This window comes from Corvus moneduloides, chromosome 1 (genome assembly GCF_009650955.1).
Source record: "Corvus moneduloides isolate bCorMon1 chromosome 1, bCorMon1.pri, whole genome shotgun sequence".
Taxonomy (NCBI): Eukaryota; Metazoa; Chordata; class Aves; order Passeriformes; family Corvidae; genus Corvus; species Corvus moneduloides.
Genome location: NC_045476.1, coordinates 119,560,841 through 119,582,199, shown reverse-complemented (window position 1 = coordinate 119,582,199; position 21,359 = coordinate 119,560,841). Strand labels below are relative to the sequence as shown.

The 21,359-nt window shown below is 42.9% G+C and overlaps 1 protein-coding gene across 4 annotated transcripts in view; it reads right to left on the bottom strand.

The window, feature by feature from the left end:
• DTNA (dystrobrevin alpha) overlaps nt 1-21,359 on the bottom strand; it is a 231,298-nt gene that overhangs the window by 154,573 nt on the left and 55,366 nt on the right. The gene's annotated exons all lie outside the window — the stretch shown is intronic.

Here is a 21,359-nt window from a genome sequence, read left to right as displayed (position 1 = left end):
AGGCGAGACGCCCTAAAATAATCTGATGGACAGAAACACAATTGCTTTTACAAGCACAACACTTCATTATGTATTTGTTTTGAAAACAGTTTCCAAAGCTTAGAGTATGTCAGCAAAAGCCAAAGAAAGAGTGTTGATGTTGTCACAAGGTCAGCTCTTCGGAGACAGTAGGCAGCAGTGTTGGCACTCTGACAAATTATCACCATGGCAAAGATGGCAGCACTCAGGCAGTGATTCAGCTGCTTTGACAATACCAAGGCTCCAGCTAAATGTGAAGATAAGTTACTCATACTCCCTCTCACACACACACACGCTCTCACATGCACTCTACCTTGGGAGTTTCTTAATGTCTTTTTTGGTTTTTTTTGGTTTTTTTTTTAATGAAGTTGCAGGGTTTAAGGAAAAATAGCAGCCATGTGCTTAAGGCTGATAGACCACAGTGAAAGCTCTTTCTCCTCATACACATACATTCCGTGCATATATACACACACACCTACACAGACACCTCCTATTGACAGGATACTATTATAAACAGGCTTTTCCTTAAGTCACTGAAATGTGATTCTCAAAAGACTTCCTTCCTCTGTAGATAATTTCCATCTTCCCCTCTCATTAATGTAAGGGCTTTTGCACCTTTGTTTGTGGGGGGACAGACTGGAACAGCCTTCCCAGGCAAGAGACAGCACGCACAGGGGCTGCACACATGGGGATGGTTCAGTTCCCAGAGCCAACTGCTCAGTCCTGCTCCCCTTTTGCTCTCTGGGGAACATATTTTGGCTTCTCCCCTGTGCTCAGTTGCCAACATTTTTATGACAGTAATAGTCGTCGCTAATTCTGTAAGTATTTCATACACACCTTGTCCTCTTGCTTGTACACAATGAATACGTGCATCTCTAGTGTTAGCAGGGCTGTGCTGTACCACTGTACTCCACGTGCCACCAGAAAACTTACTGATGGAGGGAGATGTTTAGAGGCTATGCATAAAGTACAAATCCTCTTAAAACTACAATTTTGGGCAGGCTTTTGGAAGATGCTCTGTAAAAATGTACGAATTTCACTTGGGCTTTTTTATTGGGATATTTTGTTTTAAAGTCACTGCTTTTGTTTAATTTTGTGGGTCTGGGAGGACAATTTAAAATTTGCTGGAATGAAAAAACCAGCTTGAGATAAACTACCTCGAGTAAAGCCTGCAGACTTGCTAGGAGACAATGCCAGCACTATCTGCTCTGAAAAGCCTTTTTCCAGGCTGGAAAAAGCTACAAACTTCACTTTGCTATACAAGGTGCTTTGTTCTTAGTTTTGATATTTTAAAAAAAGCTTTTGTATCTATGTGTGCTCTGCAGCCTTGTCCTCGCTCCATGTTAGGGCAAGAATGGGGTGTGCATCGGCTGCCTCCTCTGCCTCTGCCTTGGCCTGCACCCAGCAGCTTGTAGCTGCTCCAGAGGAAAGGAAAGGAAACCCAGCACAGGGAGATCCCACACACCCTCACCAAGCCCCAGAGCTGGGACCATGTAGGGAGGATTCAAGCCTTGATTTACCATCCAAGATGTGCACCAACAGGGAAAATATTTCAGCACTTCCGTGTGAGCAGGTTTTTCCCCAGGAAAGGTACAGGGATGGCTGCTGAACTGTATGGGAATGCACATCCCTGTGCAAGGGCCAGGACCAGGAACAGCCCTGCAATTACCAGGGTGATGGGCAAGTCCACACCAGCCAAGCACTCATGGCACAGTGGAGGCTCTGCTGCTTCCTTGCCCAGAGGAGTTTACCCAAGGAAGGATTCTGTCTTTGAAGCATGACATGACCCAACTAATCAGCCTCCAGGGCAATGTGGGTCCCCACTGCTCTCTCCCCACTGGTAGCCCTTAGACTGCAGTGGGTACACAGCGTGAAGCAGGAGGATGCAGACATCTGGCTGCTTAAAAAACAGCAGCATTAATAGGGTTTTCCTAGCAGTTGCTAATTCCAGGAAGTCTCCTCATTTTCCTACGAAGAGCCATTAAGAGGAGAACATAAAAAATACTCAGAAGTATTTCAAAACATAAGGATTTCTTTCTGGAAGTACTGGGGTCTTGGAATGCTTCAGAACTCTCAGGAACAAATCACTAACAATGATAAGCATCTCTGTGATCTTATGCATCTGACACTGAAAGCTGGAATTCTGCACGAAGTTCTCCTGTACCACCAGCTTTAGTATGTGCATGTCTCCATCCTTCATAATCGGAGGTCATGCAGCCATGCACTCGCTGCCCTGCTGTTTCTTTATCCTTCAGTGGTTTTGGTGCTTGTGAACAGAACAGGCTGCAGACAAGCACATCACAGCTGAATGCCGTGCCAGTCTGGCTACTTCTCTCCTTCTTCCTCAGGATGCCTTTCCAGCAAGACCTGGACTTCTCTGGATCAGCCAGCGTGGGTTGCAGGAAGGTCTCAGTTTGCTCAGGCTGAAGCAGCATGGGAGGACAGGCAAAAAGCCAAGTCCACTGCAAAACTTGGCTGTTTTTCCAAAGGAGAGATTATCACTTTTTTCCCCTTTCAAGAAGATACTTGTCAAGGGAGTATTAGTGGAAAACGGAAAGACAGAGCTGTGTTCCTGGGCCTGTGATCAGGTATGATTACAGACAGAAAAGATAAATGTACTTTCAGTGAGTGCAAGGGCCACTGTCAAAGCCACAGGAAAGGTGGAAGCATTCTCCCATTATGGGAGTACATAAAAGGCAGGAGAGAAAAGCAAGCCAGGCAGTGTTTCCAAAATGAGAACATACATATGGATGCAGGAGTCTAATTTTAATCACCCACATATGAAATGTTTGGCCCAGCTCCGAATCTCTTCTGAGCGGGAGCAGTTGTGTAGGATTCCCTTTCCTGGCAGGTGTGCAGGTTGTTCCCTCTCCTCTGCAGCGGGGTCCAAATGAACACTCTTGACTCTTCTCAAGGGGAAAAGAGATGCAAGAAGGAGAAGCTGCCCGTGCAGTAGAGCACTGGCTCCTCTCCGGCAGTGAGAACAGACATCAGTCAAAACTCTCAGCCTGCTGGCAAGTGGATTCCCCTCCCACCACCATCGCTGCTCCGCAAGCAGGTGGCCAGGTCTGGAGGAAGCCTGATTTCCCATCACCCACACGCACGCCGCTCAGCACAGGGATGCCAGTAATACTCCTGCATAAGGGTGGGAAGCAATCACTAACTCCTTGAGCTGGGGGAGAGTCTCTGAAAGGAGGGACTTCCTCCTTGCTAGGAGTGCCATATGCTGCCTTTTGCTTCAGAAAACTGTAAATGCACAAGAAAAGGACACTCCCTTTTTTTTTAACCCGATACCTATTTATCCCAGCCATGCTGTTCAACACACGCTGTTTACAACCAACAACATTAGGACTCTGTTATTATTCTTACAGGTCTTGGGCCTTCAAATAAAAACCATCCATGCCTTAATGAGGGGAAAGATACTACAAATAACTACAAATTACATTGCCCAGATGCAGAGCTTCTCCTTTTGTTACCGTTAGGCATCAGTCTGAAGATCAGCAGAAACGTGTTTGCTAAAAATTGATAATCACTGACTTCCTGTTTTATTTTTAATACATGCTTTGCAGATTGTCTTACCCATTCAAGGAAATGATAGCTCTCACTTCATTGCTGCTGACACTGTTCTGCTGCCTCACAGGAAAGAAAAGCAAGCAAAATAAGAGCAATCTCACAAGGATGTTAAGATGCATGTTTGTTGACCCAAGAATACCGGACAAGAGGAGCGAGTATTGACCAGCAACATCTTGCAACCCTATTCATTATCCAGCTGCTGGATAAACAAGTAACATAAATATTTCATTGATTTTCAGGAACCTAAAGCATGAGCCATGGTACTGATGCTCAGAGACCTGCGAGGAGGGGAGAGGGAAACGCTAGAGAGGTTTTTTTCAGCACTAGCTGTGAGTAGCTCATCCCATCTCTGCTTAGAGATTTAAGGCCCAGTCACAGCAACACTATTAAAATCTTGGACAAAAATATTCCTTTAGAAAAATTAGAACTCCCATAATCTAATGGGAGCCAAAATCAAAGCAAATGGCAACAAAAACAACTCTGCAATAAAAAGCTGAAAATGCTTATGAGGTCCTGAAAGCAAAATGCACCCGACAATGTGAATCACAAATCACTGCCAGCAGCAGAAAGTATTTTAACACTCTACTGATTTTGGAGTTTGGACTCAGTTCTGCTTAAAATTTTATAGGGTAAAAGCAATTCCAGTAATTCCCCTTTGTAAAAATAAATTTTCACAGGCATGCAAGTCTTGGGTTAACCAGCTCCAGGACTTCAGATCCTGCCTCAGTGAGAAAATTTTCAGAGATGAGATATGAAGGAACATTAAATAACTCTTCCCTTGCAAGCTAAAAATAAAACACGTGAATTCCTGCTTCCTTTCAAGATGCTAAAACAAGCCTTCAAACAGTTACTTGCAACAGTGTTTCACCGGTTTGTGCTACAACTCATCCTTTCCCTCTATTTATTTTCTGTCACTCCTTGGCAATTTGTACAGAAGGTTCAAAAAACAACTGGTGTGGGTATTGGCCACCTATGGAAAATACGGCCTCTCTCAACTCAACAAATAACTCTTGCTGTGCTTGTTACATTACTGGACACAGAAAGCACATCCAGTTCCCCATCTCAGGCACACACTTTGCCAGTGCCCCAGCATCTAACACGGTCAAGGCTCCCCTCCCTCCACACCACGCCCACGCTGCTCTCCACACACCTGGCACAGGAGTTGGTAGGTGATCCAACACGTCCCTCATCCAAGAAGGCCAGGGCATTTTAGCGCCCGGAGCTGGACACTGCTCTGCGCACCAGCCTCTTAGCTTACACCAGGTATGTCTTTCACCACCAGTAAAATCTTATATATATGCAAAATGGTGGTATAAAGCTTTTCCAGCATGGTAATGCAGCTGAGCGTGGATTCTTTGTGCTGAAATACTGCAGGGGAGTCTCCTGATTGCCTGCATTGATTCGAGTAGCATCTGCCTGCCTGCCTGCCGAGCCCAGGGCGGTGAGGAGAGCTGGAGCCAGCTGTGGGTCTGCCCTGCCCTACTGCTGCCAAGCGAGCAGGATCCAGCCAGGACCGAAGCGTTCTGAAACCTCAGCTAGGAGATCTCCCCCGTGTGCGGCAGGAGGGAGGAGGGGATCAAGGCAAAGTAAGAGCTGTGGCACATCAACCCCAGAGCACGACAGAGGAAGAGTCAGGCCACCACGCAGCCCTGCCAGTCCCACAGCCCCACAGGGATGGGTCCAGCTCCCAGGGAGCCGACCTACCGAGCAGCAGATTTATGAGGAGGCGGAGGTGCGTGTGTGTGCTCCAAGGAGATAAACCCTGGTACCCTCCTGATTCATAGGCAGGGCAGTAAGAAGCTTTCCAAGGCTGAACGTCGGTCAGAAACCGTTTTCCTTAATCGCCTATTTATTTTGTCCTTTAAAAGTATGCTGTCAAGAGAAAAGGCTGAATTACAAAAACACCTTATCTGTGTTTTTCAAAGATGTCATATTACTTAAGGGACTGGTAAATTTAGCTTTGCACACTGAATATTCAACTGACCTGGCCCATTTAAACCGTAAGACCATTCAAGCACAGCATAGCTCATTCTAGCACAAGGCTGTGCTAGAGCCCCAAATCCTAGCCTATGGAAAAAACCCAGAAAGTTGATGTTAAAAATGAGACAATAATTTATTTTCATTTACAACTGGTTAGTGAATGAGGGTACCAAATAAATATCTTCTAATTCAAGGAAACTGAGGACAAAACAAGACATTTAGTAAGGGCATTTGAGCACTTCTTTCCTAGCAGAGTCAATTACCTGAATAGAGTAAAGCACATACCCATGTGTTTACATGACCATTGGTGAGAACAAAAGAAAAATACCTACAACACTATGGGTTACCCCTACTGCTACATAAGAACTCAGTAATAGTTGGATAAAATCAAGAACTACTTTGCCATTTTTAAAGACTAGAGAGACAAAAAAATTTCAATGCTTTTTTTTTTAATACTTTTTTTTCCTGCTAGTTGTCAGGAATGTCTCACAGTCTTCACCCTAAACTAGGTCCCTCTCCAAAGTATTTATATGCCAGCAATGTTGTATGTTCAGTGGTGTCTAGTCTGGGGCTAGAGATACACCAGGAAAGAATGAAATGACGGGAGAAATAATCTAAGATTTAGTTAGATCAAAGATCTATTAAGTTTCGAAAAAACCTGAAAACCAAATGCAGTACCAAATAATTTAGTCTTCAAGAGCTGATTAACTCTTTTCTGAAGATGAATTTCATACAAACCCCCCCTACATTCCCCATCTTCCAAACAGTAACTTAGATAATTCTGCTGGGGATAGCAGGAGAAACAACACAATTTCCATCTCAATCCAAATACACAGATTTTTCCAGTCTGAACTCTTACTCTCTGAGTAGTGGTAGTGGTTGGCTGTATCTTCCCCCCCTGCATTTGGTCTTAATAGCAATTAAGTGGATTGGGTAATGACTCCAAAGCCATTACAAAGGAAATGCTGAGGACACCAACAGGGCTTGGTGGTTACTAATTCCATGACAAGGAAAGCAACTAGAACACTTAAAGCACATGATTAACAGTGATCAGAGATCAGCCACACGAAACTATGGAAGAGTTTCTTACTACTTCAGAAGGTCCAGCAATTCCCTGAAGGTAATTCAGACCTCCAAAAACAAAGCAGCTTGTGTAATTCTTCGATGACTCTCAGGTTCGATACACTGGAGCACAAGTGGGGGGACCTGGTGAATTGATTACCAGCTGTAGTTGTCAGAGACAAAACTTAGCAAGAGAATCCCTCCTATTCAAGGGCATTGGGTAAAATGGAGAAATAAGTCTCTTCCCCTTAGCTTTTCCATTTAACACAAACAAACAAGGGCCAGAAATAACATTCCAGAGGGAATGTCTTTTTTCTTCTTTTTGGACTGTATTTTTATAGAAATTGGAACACACTGGTTCACATCCTAGGACCCACAGGACTTCTCCTACAGATAGTATTACTTTTTAAAACCACTGAGGTGGGCTGCTGTGCCATGTCCAGATCCCCCGCTACCAGCTGACCCATATGGCCACACACCATGGTCAGAGAATGCAGATCCAAGGTCTCCTAGGGAGACAATGCCACCAGAGAGAGACTTTGAGTTTTAATCTTCTTCCTTGGCAACTATAAACAATGGAAAAATTAAGTAGGTGGTTAACATCCACACTCAGGTGGCTGCTCTCACAGGAACAGGAGGAATCTTCTGGAGGCAGCAACTGAACTGTGCCACAGACCTGCCGAGTGGCTGGGGTTGGGAGGGACCTCTGCAGGTCATCTGCTCCCACCCCCTGCTCGAACAGGGCCACTCGGAGTTGCTTGCCCAGGACTACTGATGTCCTACCCAGGAACTGCTGAGTTCTTTCCAGCATGATAGCACTACATTTACAACATAATTGTCAGGGTAAGCATTAAAAGCAGGGAATTTGTAAATGCTAGGACAATAGCAACGTTAAAGAAGAGCTAAAATTATCTTCAAAGTTTAGTTTATAAGCAAAACAGATGCTTCACAGTGCCACAGTTCTGCTATATGTCCCTGCACAGATGCAACAAAAAGCTGAAGCACTAATTTTCTGATTTGAAAAAAATTGTGTTGTTGAAGTTAAATAACAGCTGAACCACAGAGAACCCAGGAAACAGGGCAGTCTATTTAGAGCATTAACGACATTTTGTTTACTGCTTTGGATGAATTCATCATGCAAACAGTCCAAAGTGAGATCCTGGCAGGCTCTGAACATGCTCAGAGAGGCTGAGGCCAGAGACATTCTACATCCATATTAGGCTGTGGATCAAGTCCTGAGCTGGATACAACAGTTCTGCTTTGCCTGAGACTTTAAAAACCCAACGATGGCAAATTACATGGAGAATCACCATCATCCAAAACTTCATTTGATCACACTATGGGAGTGTTAACTGTAGAAGCATGAAACTATGAACACTGAACTGGAAACTGAAGCTCCCACATTACCAGACTGAAGGAGGATGAGCGGAAGGATTCTTGTGTCCAAGGAAAATGGAAATATTTGCAAATTAAACTAGAAACTTTACCCCAAAGCATGAATCTCATCTATACGTCAAATGAAATTTTTGATTTATGCCAAGGAAACTACAGAAGTAGCCTGCTTACTCAGCACAGAATTTATTTCTAAGAAAAGAAATAAATCTACATCCCTAAAAATGTCACTATGTTTATTGTTATGATTAAACTGCAGAGTGCTCAGCAGTTTCAGTTGGCCTACACAGCAGTGAATTTTTTTTCCTTAAGCCTTTGGATATTGTGGGTAACACAGAACTATAAAATGGTTTGTGTTGGAAAGGGCCTTAAAGATCATGTAGTTCAAATCCCCCAGGCCATGGGCAGGGACACCTTCCACTAGACCAGGTTGCTCACAGCCCCTTCCAACCTGGACATGAACACTGCCAGGGAGGGGCATCCACAACTTCTCTGGGAAACCTGTTCCAGTTTCTCACCACCCTTACAGTAAAGATTTTCTCCCTAATATCTAATCTAAACATAAGCTCTTTCAGTTTAAAGCCATTCCCTCCCCCTTGTCCTATGCCTACATGCCCTTGTAAAAAGTCTCTCTCTCTTTCTCCAGCTCTCTTGCAGATCCTCTTTAAGTACCACAAGCCTGTTCCAAGGTCTTCCTGGAGTCTTCTCCAGGCTGAACAACACCAACTCTCTCAGCCTGTCTTCATATGAGAGGCGCTCCATCCCTGCGATCATCAGTGAGACAGGTGGAACCAGGACGGGCAGCACTACTATGTTTAAGCTTTCCCACAATGCCCATTATTACAGTATTTGAAAACAACAACTTGGGCAACCAGCAAACAGATCTTCACATTACACTTAAAAATGGATACAAACTTTGTGCAGTTAACTTTAACAGTCTGTGTGGAATTGTCTGCTTAGTATCGTGCACATCAACAAATATTTCCTTCACAGCCATGACTCAGGAAAACTCCTCTGAAAAGGAATGAAAGCTGTGCAGTGCCAGTCCTTCAGTTCACCTCCTCACTGTGATTTCTCTCACATCTACATACAAGCACATCCTGACGCAATTTGGATCTACTGGAATGGATGCTGACAAGCCCTGGAAGCTCAGTCTCCTTCCAAAACCAAATTTGTCCCATTTGGATTGTTTAGCTCTTTGCACACATACATTGGTAATATCCGGCAACGCGGGGACAACGGAGCTACGTGTTGTTACTTAAACCACAGTAATATCACCATGTTATGTGCATTGAGGTACCAATAAAAGGTACCAATAAAAATACTTCTTTGGAAACAGAGGAAACAGAATTCCAGATATAGAGGAATTGGAAAAAAAAAAATTAATGCCAGAAATTAGGGCTTCAGTGATTTACTGCAGCACACCGAGTATAGTGCTGGGCCCAGGAGATAAACTTTTTTATATCCAATGTCAAGATTTCCCCACAAATATTTTCATGGCTTTTGAAAGCAAATGTATAATGTGTCTTGGAAAACCCTGCTGACAGCAAGATCCTGCCCAGCAGAAGAAAAGCAGTCAAGCTGGGCTCTGGCTTTTCCCAGAGCAGATTTGTTCCAGCTTAACTCGGGAGCTGTTAGGGGGGCAGGTTGCCCAGAATTATTCAATAACCTCTTACAGCATTCAACAGGGTTTATAGCCACATCTTGCAACACCATGGAGAGTGACAGCAACCAAACCATGGTTTCTTCTTTATTTGGTCCCATCTCCCTGATAAGAATATGTCTATATTAGTAAGTGAAACCGGGCAAGGACATGCTCCTGAGAGCTGGAGCTGTTGCCTGCACTGCTACAGCATCACAGCGTCCCTGGCACGGTTTTGGCCCTAAACAGCCCTCCTTCCTCCAGAGGGCCCCTGGGCAGAATTTGGGAGTTTGCAGAGTCCAGAGACATTTCCAGCAGGCTGTTTGCTTGTGGCCACCCTACCCTAGAGACTGAGTTCAGTGGTATGGACATGTGCTGTGCCATCCCAGCTTGTCCTGGTGCCAGAGGAATCTCTCTGGTGTGTTTACTAGAACAGTGTCTCAGTCAGTGAGTTATTTAGTATGTTGAGGTCTCCACCTCTTCAGCTAGATATATGAATCTGGATGCCAGAGCTCTTTCCAAAATGATGTAAAAATGACATGCTGCTTAAAAAAGCCCATTTCCAAATCAGATTTTCTCTCAAAAGTATTAATAATAATGGTAATCAGAGCAGCTGATTTATCTGAAAGAATTGCAGCTTTCCTTGCAATCTTAAATGCATGTCCTCCATATCCATAAGTGAGAATCCTGATGGGTTGCTCAGACCTAAAGCTACTTTGATGGAGATTATATCCTTTATACTCACTGTTTCTGCACTTTTTTTTTTTTTAAATGAACTGAACACTAAGGTGCTCTTAGAAGCCAGAATCTGACCCAATTAGGGCAAACTCTGGCCTTCTTCTCCAGCACTGACCATATGCTTGGAGCAAGAAACAAAGACAGAAATGACCCTGTCCAAGAAATTGCCATGCTCTGGGATATATACAAACAAAACTCTTTGGCAAGCCAAGGCAATGCATAAACAGAACTCATAAAGGCTGATTTGCCTCATAAAAGGTAAACTTCAGTTTTAATAGCTTCTCTAAGAATCCGTATTTCACATTCAAGTATCCTTAATTCCAAACAGAGGTTATCAAATGAAAAGAGGTGGAAATAAGGTAGGACACATCCTAGGAGAGTATGAAAACAAAGATGCTGTACAAAATACTAGCTTCTGTTCCTGAGTGTAGAAGGACTGAAAGTGTCTTTTAGCTAGAAAGAAAAACCTCAAACAACATGGTATTTTCCAAAGTAGTTTTGGTAGTTGCTGTGCTGGCTATCGACTGATGACATATGCAGTGGCACTTTCTGTGAATGAGCAGTATCTCATTTCTTCATGCTATGCCTATATTGTTTTTTTCTGTTCTGCTGCATAAGGTGTAAATTCCTGGGATGAGCAGCACATCTCATGGTATCACATATCCTGAGAACTACATACTTTATCTGAGAGTGGGAGTTTTCGTTCCTTTATCATGCAGCCAGAGGCAAAGTTTCATTTCCAAAGTTATGTTTAGTGTCACCAGAGTGAGTCTACTTGAGCTGACATCCTAACTCCACTTCCCAGCTGATCATCGGAATGGTTTAGTTGCTTAAAGGCCACTCGATTAATACAACTGGAGAGTGACTGTCACAGAGTTTTATTTCCAATTGCACAGCCAAGATAGTAAATTTTTTTGGATCTAGGACCTTTTTTTTCTTTCTTTTAAGTCTTTTTCTCTGAATCCATCTGTACACAGCAACCTGAATTCTGTTTGCAAACAAAATCATAGAATCACAGAATGGTTTGGGTTGGAAGGGACATTAAAGACCACCTAGTTCCAACTCCCTCCACCAAAGGCAGGGACACCTTCTGCTACACCAGGGTCTCAGAGCCCCATCCAACCTGGCCTTGAACGCTTCCAGGGATGGAATCCACAGCCCCTCTGGACAACCTGTTCCAGTGCTTCACCATCTATGTATTTCTTCCATATACCTAACCTAAATTTTCCCTCTTTCAATTTGTACCTATTAGTCCTTGTCTTGTCATTACAGTTCCTGATGAAGAGTGCCTCTCCAGCTTCCCTGCAGGCCCCCTTCAGGTACAGGAAGGTTGCTGTGAGGTCTCCATGCAACCTTTCTCTTCTCCAGGCCGAACAGTCCCAAATTTCTCAGCCTGTCTTCACATGGGAGGTGCTGCAGTCCCCTTACCAACTTTGTGGCCCTCCTCTGGACTCACCCCAACTAAATGCTGTGGTAAGGCTCTGGTCAGAGCACCTGGCAAGTGGCAGGACACCAACAGAAAAATCCTGCTTGTGCTCTGATCTCCCAGTCCCCTCTCTGGCCGCTAGTGAACACCCAGCTGCTACTTCTCATCAGAGACACTAAGATTTGTATCTCTGTTGCTCCTTTTGTACTGAAGTCGCCTATACACTGCATTATAGTTCAGACATCAGAGTGAACACTGTGAGTCTCGGCTTATGCCAACAGCTATGTCAGTTTTAGGGTAAGTGCTGGCAACCTCAGCACCATACAAGAAGAGAAGATGACTCTGGCACTCAGCCTGGCCTGCACAGCAGTTATTTCTGTACACACGAAACCACTTGCAACAGCAATATAAACTCACAGTTGCTCGTATCTGCACATCAGCTCATGCTGTTCAGCACCCTTCCTTTTTGTAACAAGAAGTTAACAATTTTCCTGCATTATTACATGGGAAAAATGTTTATCCATGGAATTCACCAGTTACTCTCCTGTCTTAATTGAAATATTTTTGTCAAAGCAGCTGGTAATCCATTTATTCCGGTAACATTTAAGTTGAAATAATGACTGAGTTCAGCACAGCTTTCTGAACCCTTTAATACATTGCTATACCAAGGCCTGTGGGTCACGACACAAATTAAAGTATGTGCAACTGACAGTTTCCCTGAAGACGTCAGAAAGGCAACCTTTGTCTGGAATAAATTACTGGGATGTAGGATGTCTTCTTTTTACTTGTTTCCAAGCATGTATTCCTCTGTAGCTGGAGAATCTGCCTCACATTAATAAAAGGCCATGTCTTTAATGCACCACTCAACTATGCTATTTTTAGTTGTCCAGTTGATGAATTATTTTATAACTTTGGAAACTGTTTGTAGAGTGGAGTCACTGAGACATACTCATACCCTCTCCATGCTCTTTATGCCCTGGCCAGGACATTTCTCATCGAGCAGTCAAGAAACATGGGGTCCAGTGAAGTGGAATGCATGACAAGCAAACACAGAAAATCTTATGACAGAGGTCCGGAAAACATCTCAAAGCCTTGTTATTACAGAAAACTGGGGGGAGGACCTGTTGATTTACGCATCTCTTTAAGATGCTACAACTCCCATTTGCCAGAATTTTGTTTGTGTTTTCATCAGGTACAAGTTGAGTTTGTAAAAAGCACGATTTCCTGCAAACTCTGCCTATGATTCATCCTTAAACCATTACTACCAGAGAGGAAACCGAAGCAGGAGCACTGAGTCTGAAAGCCAAGAAGGACTATATAAAGGTGATCTTCTGAGGGGAAAGTGATCTCACAGCATTATAAATTGCAAAGTTATTTTCCATCATAAAGAACTTATTTAGGCAGATGTAAGAGGATTGGAGGATCAATAGAGAAATGTATCCAGAAGTATTATGCAGCCTGGTAAAAAACATTAACTCTTTGCTATCCCCACTATGAAATATTCACATTGATCTTAAGCAAATCTACTCATGTGAATAAAATACAGTAAGCATGGGGCATTTACTAAGTAGGAAATAACATTCATTTGACCAAACTGAACAAAACATTGAATCAAAAGGCTCTTTCTGAAGAAAAGGGAGATTGCTAAAAGAGAACAGCAACAACAAAAAATGCAGAACTGAGCAGAGGTGTAATCCTAACATCAAACACACTGATGACAGCAGGATTATTTTCTACTCAGTATTGGCCCAATGTGCCATAACAAAGGTTTTAAAATATTCACATATTTATTCTCCCTCTGTTTGTCCTTTTCCCTGTGACATCTGTTCAGCTAAGTATGGAAGTATGGAAAAACCCAGACGTTTGGAAAAGCAGTGCTTCATAAACCAAAATGGAAATGAACTTAGAATGTAAGCCACTTTCCTTTCCCCGACACAGCGCCGTCCAAGAACAAGAAGAATCTCTCTCCTACTCCCTGCTTGTCCTACCGGAATGCTGCCAGAAGCATAGATGCTATGTATACCTCATGTGAGAAAGATGGGGAAGCCCAGCGTCCTTTGGGATCCTCAATCAATGTTGTTGAATGCTAAGCAGTGTAATTACTACAAAGAAACTGGAGGTTCTGTCACCTTTACTCCACAAAACAAGGACAATGACACACTATATGCAGAATTACTCCTGAGCAATTCAGTAACAACAATGCTGTGTGCTAGTTTGCTTTAGCAGCCTTGGTGTTTAAGAGACTGGAGATGTCAAAGTTCATGCTGCCTGTGAAGCTGCAGCATTGCCCTCGGTGTGTGCAAGACTTACAGTACAGTATTTAACTTCTCAGTACACACTTGTGTACCCGAAGCCACGTGAAGACAAATACAGAAGAAACCTTGACAACTGCTCAAGGACCAAGGAACAACGTGGGTGCCATAAGCACACTTGGAGGCTCTCCAGCACCTGTAGAGAGACTGGTTCCATCAATGATCTTCACCTGCAGCCAGTTCTTAACATGGATAAGGTGCTCTGGATTTGTTTTCCCTTGAGGGCTACGGTACAGGCCAAATGCAGGCAGATTTCCACAGGGACAAATAAGAGAAGTACTACTTGTGCAAAGGTCATGTGCTCTGCTGAAGTTTAGATCCTTGTTCCAATGTAACAGAACACTAAAGCACACCAAAGAAAATAACCCAAGGTTTTTTTTAAATGTGAAGAAACCCAACTTATTTTTATGCCTGCCTTGTTTTCAGTCTTACTGAATCACTTTTGCTAAAATATTCCAAAAATAGTCTGGCTGAGGAAAACAGCTGGCTAGAAAAATTTCAGTTCAAACATTAAAAGTTTTACAAATACTCTGAAAAACTATAAGGTACTATAATGAGAACTGCTGGGCAACTTTCCTAATTGGTGGTGCTACCAATCTACTACACAGTCAGGAATTTTCATATTTTATTTATCACAGACTACACTATCAACTACCCTCCACTGAGCTGAAAACAGGCAGTAAAATAAAACCAGGAGGGAAGCAGAGAGCGAGCAGAGCTGCCAGCTGAACCTGGACAAGCCCAGTAAAACTGTTCTGTGGCCAGCCTGGCCAGTGAGAGACACCGAAACAAGGACAGTTTCTTGTGTCTGCCATGTCCTTACAAAGCTATACCAGACACATGCACATCGCCCTGACAGAGAAGGCTTTCACAACATGAACAGTCTGTACCTCTCCCAAGGTCATGTGCCTGAAACCCACAGCCAGTCAGACTGACGCTTGAATACGAGTGGAGCCGTACAGGCTGTCGAGATAAAATTATCACAGTCGTATTTCAGCAGACTGAAAAGAAACCTGAGATGCATGTTCAGATTAGCTGTAAGAAATAGGATCCCTGGACAAGCAACAGGCAATCCTATCAGCATGCTGTAAGGAAAACTGGAGTAGGTTTCACATAAACCAACCTCTGGAGAAAGAGGAACAAAATAGTTCCTTCTTCTGCAGCAGTAAATGAGTGTTTCCAGAGCCATGTGATGACAGTGTGGTCAGGACTGTACCTCAGATCTATCTGTATGACTAAAAGGAGCACTCGGCACTGAACTGTCCTTCCTTAATTCACTGGACAGACCTAAAATGTTTCTGCAGGGACACATGTAGGACACAGAAGATCCCACCTAGGAACTAATTTCTGAATGTACTGTTTACAATTCTCGGAACAACTCCAATGAAGTGAAAACTGGTGAAGATTTAAGAGCTTGACTTATTTTCTGCTAACTCAAAAAAAACCCAACAAACAAGTAGCTTGTGATATGTTCTTAAGACACTTCAATGTGTTTGTGTGTGTAAGCTATGATAAAAAGACGAAGTTTTAGAATTTTTAAGTTTCCGTTGTGTAATAAATAGTGGGTATTACAAAAATTTTAGTATCTTCAGGCTGGGGAAGACTACATTTAGGATTGTGATAACCAATGTAATTTCCTGAGGTCATAAAGTTAAGCTGTAAAGTTCTTGCATCAGGTCAAGAGAACCCCTGACACACCAGAAACTCCACTTCATGATAAATTACAGTCAGATAAAGCTGTCATTTGAGAGATTACAATACCAATGCTCTACTCAATAACCATACTTGTAGAGCATGTTGCTTTTACGTCCATAAGTGGGTTTTTGCACCTCTTACCTTCAGTAATGGGTGATCCTATCTTTGGAGTGCCTGTTACACTAATATGAAGTGACACTTCCTTACCAAGGTTCAAATCTTAGTTGACCTTCCATTCCGCCCTGGACAGGCGAATGAATCGGACTGTCAATTTTGTAATAACTAGTTGAATTTCCCTTTTAATAAGATTTCCAGTGCAGATTCTTTTGTGAGCCATTCTACCCATCAATTTTTTATAGGGTCAAAAGAACTGTTGTTCTGGATCATGCATATGGCAGCATAAAATAAGGATAAATTACAAGTACAAGATTTGATGAACAGGAGACATAAGATAAGAAATACACCTTCAATAAACAGTTGAACTGCGAGTACTAAGGTCTGGCATTGAAAAACAGAACAGGAGATACCTGGTAAAGAGAGTAATGCGTGACTGCCATGTGGACTTTCCATGGCCTTCAGAGTTAGAGATGCTCAACATCTCTGAAAATCAGACACAAAAGGTAATATTGCATTTAAAGCCACGGAAATTTTATGTATGTAATGCACTGTCTCCTGCCACCCATATTTCTAGAGCATAAACAGGACTATTTAATGAGTGAAAAAGGAATGCATTTATCAATGAATGGATGTGTTTTCCAAAAAGCCATTGGGGCAAAGAGCAGTAGCTGTCAGAAGAGTGCAGGCTTCCTTTCTTAACAGACAGTCTGATCTCTTTTGGCATTTGATCCCATGAGGAAAGCTAAATCATAAAGCCATCTTGGAATACCTCCACTTTCAAGGTCTCTGTCAAAGACCATCTCCCCTCCCTGTCCCACAACCACACCATCCAGTTTATTCAAGAATGCAGCTGCTCCAGTGAAAACAAGAGGGAATGCCTTTCTATCATCACTCCTCAACCAGAGAGTCTGTGAATGGCACATACATGCAGCACTTTGGCCTATGGAGGGGTCATGAAAATGGGAGAAACAGAAGAATCACTACAGAATGATCTCAAAGCACAGAGCATGAACCAGCTGGGGTATTCATCACAATGGGGCTGAGGATGATATCAGAGCCAAAACAGATTTGGTTTAAACTGTAAAGCTCACATGGTATCATCCTGCTGATGTGATAGTTTTAGCCAAGTTTCACTAGACAAACTCATTTAAATATGCCTGTCATTTAAAATACTGCTACAGGAATCACAACTGCTGCATTTTCCAGCAAGACAAGTAGAAGGGATTTAGGTGGGAACTAACTTATTTGTTGCACAGACTTTTCTTCCTAGAAAAATGGCTGTTTCTTTTGCCCAAACTTTAGCACTTAAAAAAGAAGACAGTTTACAAGTGTTGAATCTGTTCTCTCCTGCTGCTTTTGCCACTTCCTGCAATATTTGGAATGTCCTGCTCTTTATTTAAAAGATAAGTTATGAGACATGGCAAATAATTTCCCACCACATATCTCTTTGTTGCCTACATCAACATGGGAAATTAAATGACCCAGACTGTACCTTCATTCTACTAATGGAGGGGAAAGCTGCTTCAAAACAGTTGCATTCTGCAGCTGGTCCTTTCCTTTGCCCTGTTTCTCCTCCAAAGCAGGGGAGCAGAGGCAGAGATGCCCAGGGAAGAGTGCTCTGCATCTCTGCCCAGTGGTGACAGAATTCTTAATGATAATATTTCTACTCCAAAAGCACGAGTCAGACCAGACCCTGTGCTGGAAAGGTTTCTCACTCTTCTGCCTTCACCACGAATGTGTACCATCCCAGGAATGTCTCCATGGGCCATGATTGACAGACCCCAATTTCTCTGCTTCCTCCCTGAGCTGTGCAGGTACAAGGCGGCAGGTTGGTTTCAGCTTCAGCAGTTGCTAAAATGCTGTGCATTGTCACTGGGCACAGTGTGGTGCTAAGTGAGCTGTGCAGCTCTTGACTGGTGTTGGGAGTACATCCCATCAGCCTGGGGAAGGCACAGAGGGGAGCTCATGTTGCTGTCTGCAGACACATGTCCTACGTCTGAATGGGGAGTGGGGACACTACACCTTCATGCAGGCAATTCAAAACAAGATTTTTTGAAGCTTTCTTCTTCCTTTCCCTTCCCTTCCCTTCCCTTCCCTTCCCTTCCCTTCCCTTCCCTACCCTTCCCTTCCCTTCTTTTCCCGTTCCATTATTTGAAGTGTGCATGTCTAAAGCCAGCCCCAGGATAAAGCCTTGTGAAGAAACGGTAACTCAGCTAGATTTATCAGACTTCTGTTCATTTGAGAGGTCTGCTTGTAACCACAGATGACCACAGATCCTGACTGCGAAAGTGTCTCAGAAGACAACGTCTTTGATCATGAGAAGTTCTGTAGAAATTAAGAAGCACCAAGCACACCGTGAACTTCTCTTAAAGACAAAAGCTTGTTGAATTTATCTGTACACATGTATGTGTATATACACATGCATACATATATACCCAGTCTAGAAGTACCTTAACCTGGAGTCACCCAAACTACTATATCTGAGCTTTTGCTTTTCAAATCTGTGACAAGAATGTGAGGATGAAAACTTAGAAAGTTTCAAAAGCCCACAAACATCCTCAGTGAACAGGCTTTTCACATCCTCACATCCAGAGTATTAAAAAAAAATCATTTTAATAACTGACTCCTTATAAATGATTAATGTGTTGTATTGCATCTAAGTGCTCTCCTATTTCTAGGAATATCTTGTTGGGTAATAGTCTCATTTGTGATTCATATGCATGTTCTTTTATAATTGCAGTGAAACAATGGTTTCTGGGTAAGCGGTTTTTAAAAGTTTGTTGGGTGCTACAGGAGATCAAAGTATAATAAAACTTACATGGAAGCAAAAACTGTGCACAAATAACAGCACCAGCTTTAACAAAGGACTGAATAAACACGTGCAATTCTAAACAGGATGGACTGAATTTTTCATCCTGTCAATTCATCGTGGAAGGCTCCATTCAGATGAAAAGGCTGAGCAGATAAGCCTGCATGTATCACCACAACCATTTGTTTCAAAAACATACATACACAAGCCTGGGTTCCTATGGGCAGGGAAACTCTCACTGCAAGATGCCAACACAGATCTTTACATGCAGAGTTTGGGATCCCCTAAACAGAGTAAATGCACGTGTAAAAGCAGCCTCAGCAAATAGCAATGACTAAACCAGGCAATCTTTATTTCAGTGGGCAGAGGCCAGAGCAGCTGGGATGACCTCAAGTTCATATCCCAGCACCATCAAGAAGCAGAAAACAACTGCCAAATATGTCAGATGTGACACTTCAAGATCTAGTCACCTGTTGTTTTGTTTTAGTGAGGGAAGACATTGAGGCAGTGGCTGGGAATGACATTTTGCTTTGCTGTCAGAAGTAAAAGGAAATATTGTAAGCATGGAGTAAGTAGAGCATTGAACTCTTAACAGCAGATCACCCCCAAATTCAACCAAAATTCCTCACAGCTTCTTCAGAACTTCTACTGCTGCCCATACAACCCTGGCGGGGACTCTTGAATCTCATTTATTAGTGCCAAAACCTAGGAAAAAAAAAGGTTTTTCAGCTTAGCCATCTGCATTCAGAACCAAATTGTTCAGCTGAGGGGCCTCAGCATTTTTAACAGCAAAAGCAAATTGCAAGTGCAGTGATCAGCCAGTGAGTAGCAGTCTTTGTGGAACTTCTCATTCATCCAGACTGAACACAGAACACACAGGTTAGCTTATTGCTTCCCAAATATCAAATAAAAATAAAATGTGAAGAGGACAGCCTAATTCTGACTTAAACAGTGGAGGAAAACAGCACAGAACAAAATGTGTTAAAAGTAAGGGGCCTTTTTTCCAGAAAATTACGCAGTTAGAAGTTATAAATTTGTTCAGAATAAAAGGCATGCAGCAAATAATATATTTTACCTATATAAAGCTTGGTTTTGAGCAATTGTACTGAAATGCAGTGTTCTGAATGCAATATCCAAGTATCACAATAATCATTAATACAGAGCTATATGAATATTATTTTGTCAAAATAAACTACAGAATGGAGAAATCTTAGAGGCTTAAATTGCTCTGGGATTTCTGTATAGCCTCTTTGCAGAAATAGTAACCCAAAACGTAATGTGAGAAAAGCAGCAACTAAGGACATTCAGACTGAATGTCTTTCTTCACTCCCAGGTGAACAGAAAGCACCATGACTTGTGTCCAAATATTTTGAAAGGATCAGTACAAAGGAGTGACAGGTATTAAAGACATCACCTACCTTCCACAATTACATGAACTGTATCAGACTGAAGAAATAAAACTTTTTTTCCCCCTTGCTATGGTAGTTATTTTCATTCCCCTCAATAGCAATCTAGTCTTCTATGGAAGGTAGTGGCATTTTAAAACCTGAAGTGTGAAGGTCATGAACTGAATTAACACCAAGGGTAAAAAATAATTTTAAAAATGTAGTACCAATATTTATACAGCAGTTTAAGAGGCCATAATCATTATGAAGTCTGTGTAATTGTTTGTGTATATGAAGGGCTTCAGGGGGATGAAAACTGTAGTAAAATTTGATGTACCTTGTAATCCCTGGATGAACTGCAAGGCCCTGCTTGCAGGAACAGCTCCTGCACTAGGAAACACTGTTCTGTCACTGGAAGAGATATGCAGGTGAGACCGTCCAGCCATGTCTCAGCTGTGGATGCCAGGAGCCCTGCCAGGCCTGTGTGTGTGCCAAGCTGCCACCTCACAGCCTGGGACAGAACCAGGTAGGACCACCCATACACCCTGCCCTTGCATTGCACTGGGGGAAATCCAGGAATACCAACAAAACCAGCAAAGTGGTGCATTCAACAGGCTCCTTGGTGTGGACAGTGGAGGGAGCAGGAAATGTCCAAAATGTGCCTGCAGTGCTGTTGGCACCAGGCTGGGACACGTGAGGCCGGTTCTCAGCACTCTGCAGGATCGCAGGTAAAGGCTCACATGTTCCTGTGTTTCTGCCTCCCTCTCGGGTGTCTGCTCTCACCCAGCCCCGTGCAATCAGCAGCATCGCTCTCTCACTGTGTCTGCACGCTGTGTGACTCAGTGTCGCCTGCACTTTCATGCTCTACTGTTATACAGTACAAACAGGGAAAGTTTTCTGCTGAGGCAACAGTCAGTACAAAGCTACCAGAAAGACTCCAAGCAAAAGTCACCCAGAACAACAAAAGAGAATTCAGGGTGCACAAAACAAGTCTACACTGTTAACAGTGTTGTGTGAATAACTTACCAGCCTTTTTCTACCTCTACTCTCTGTGCTTTAGTAGCAAAAGGTATTGGGAAGGACTCAAAATGCTTCAGCCTGCCTCTAAGAGACTAAAAATCTTCACAGAAATTGCATATGGAATTCCTTTTCTTTTATAAGCTTCAGAAAAACATGTTTTGAAATCCCCAGTGCTCTTCCATCACTGTGG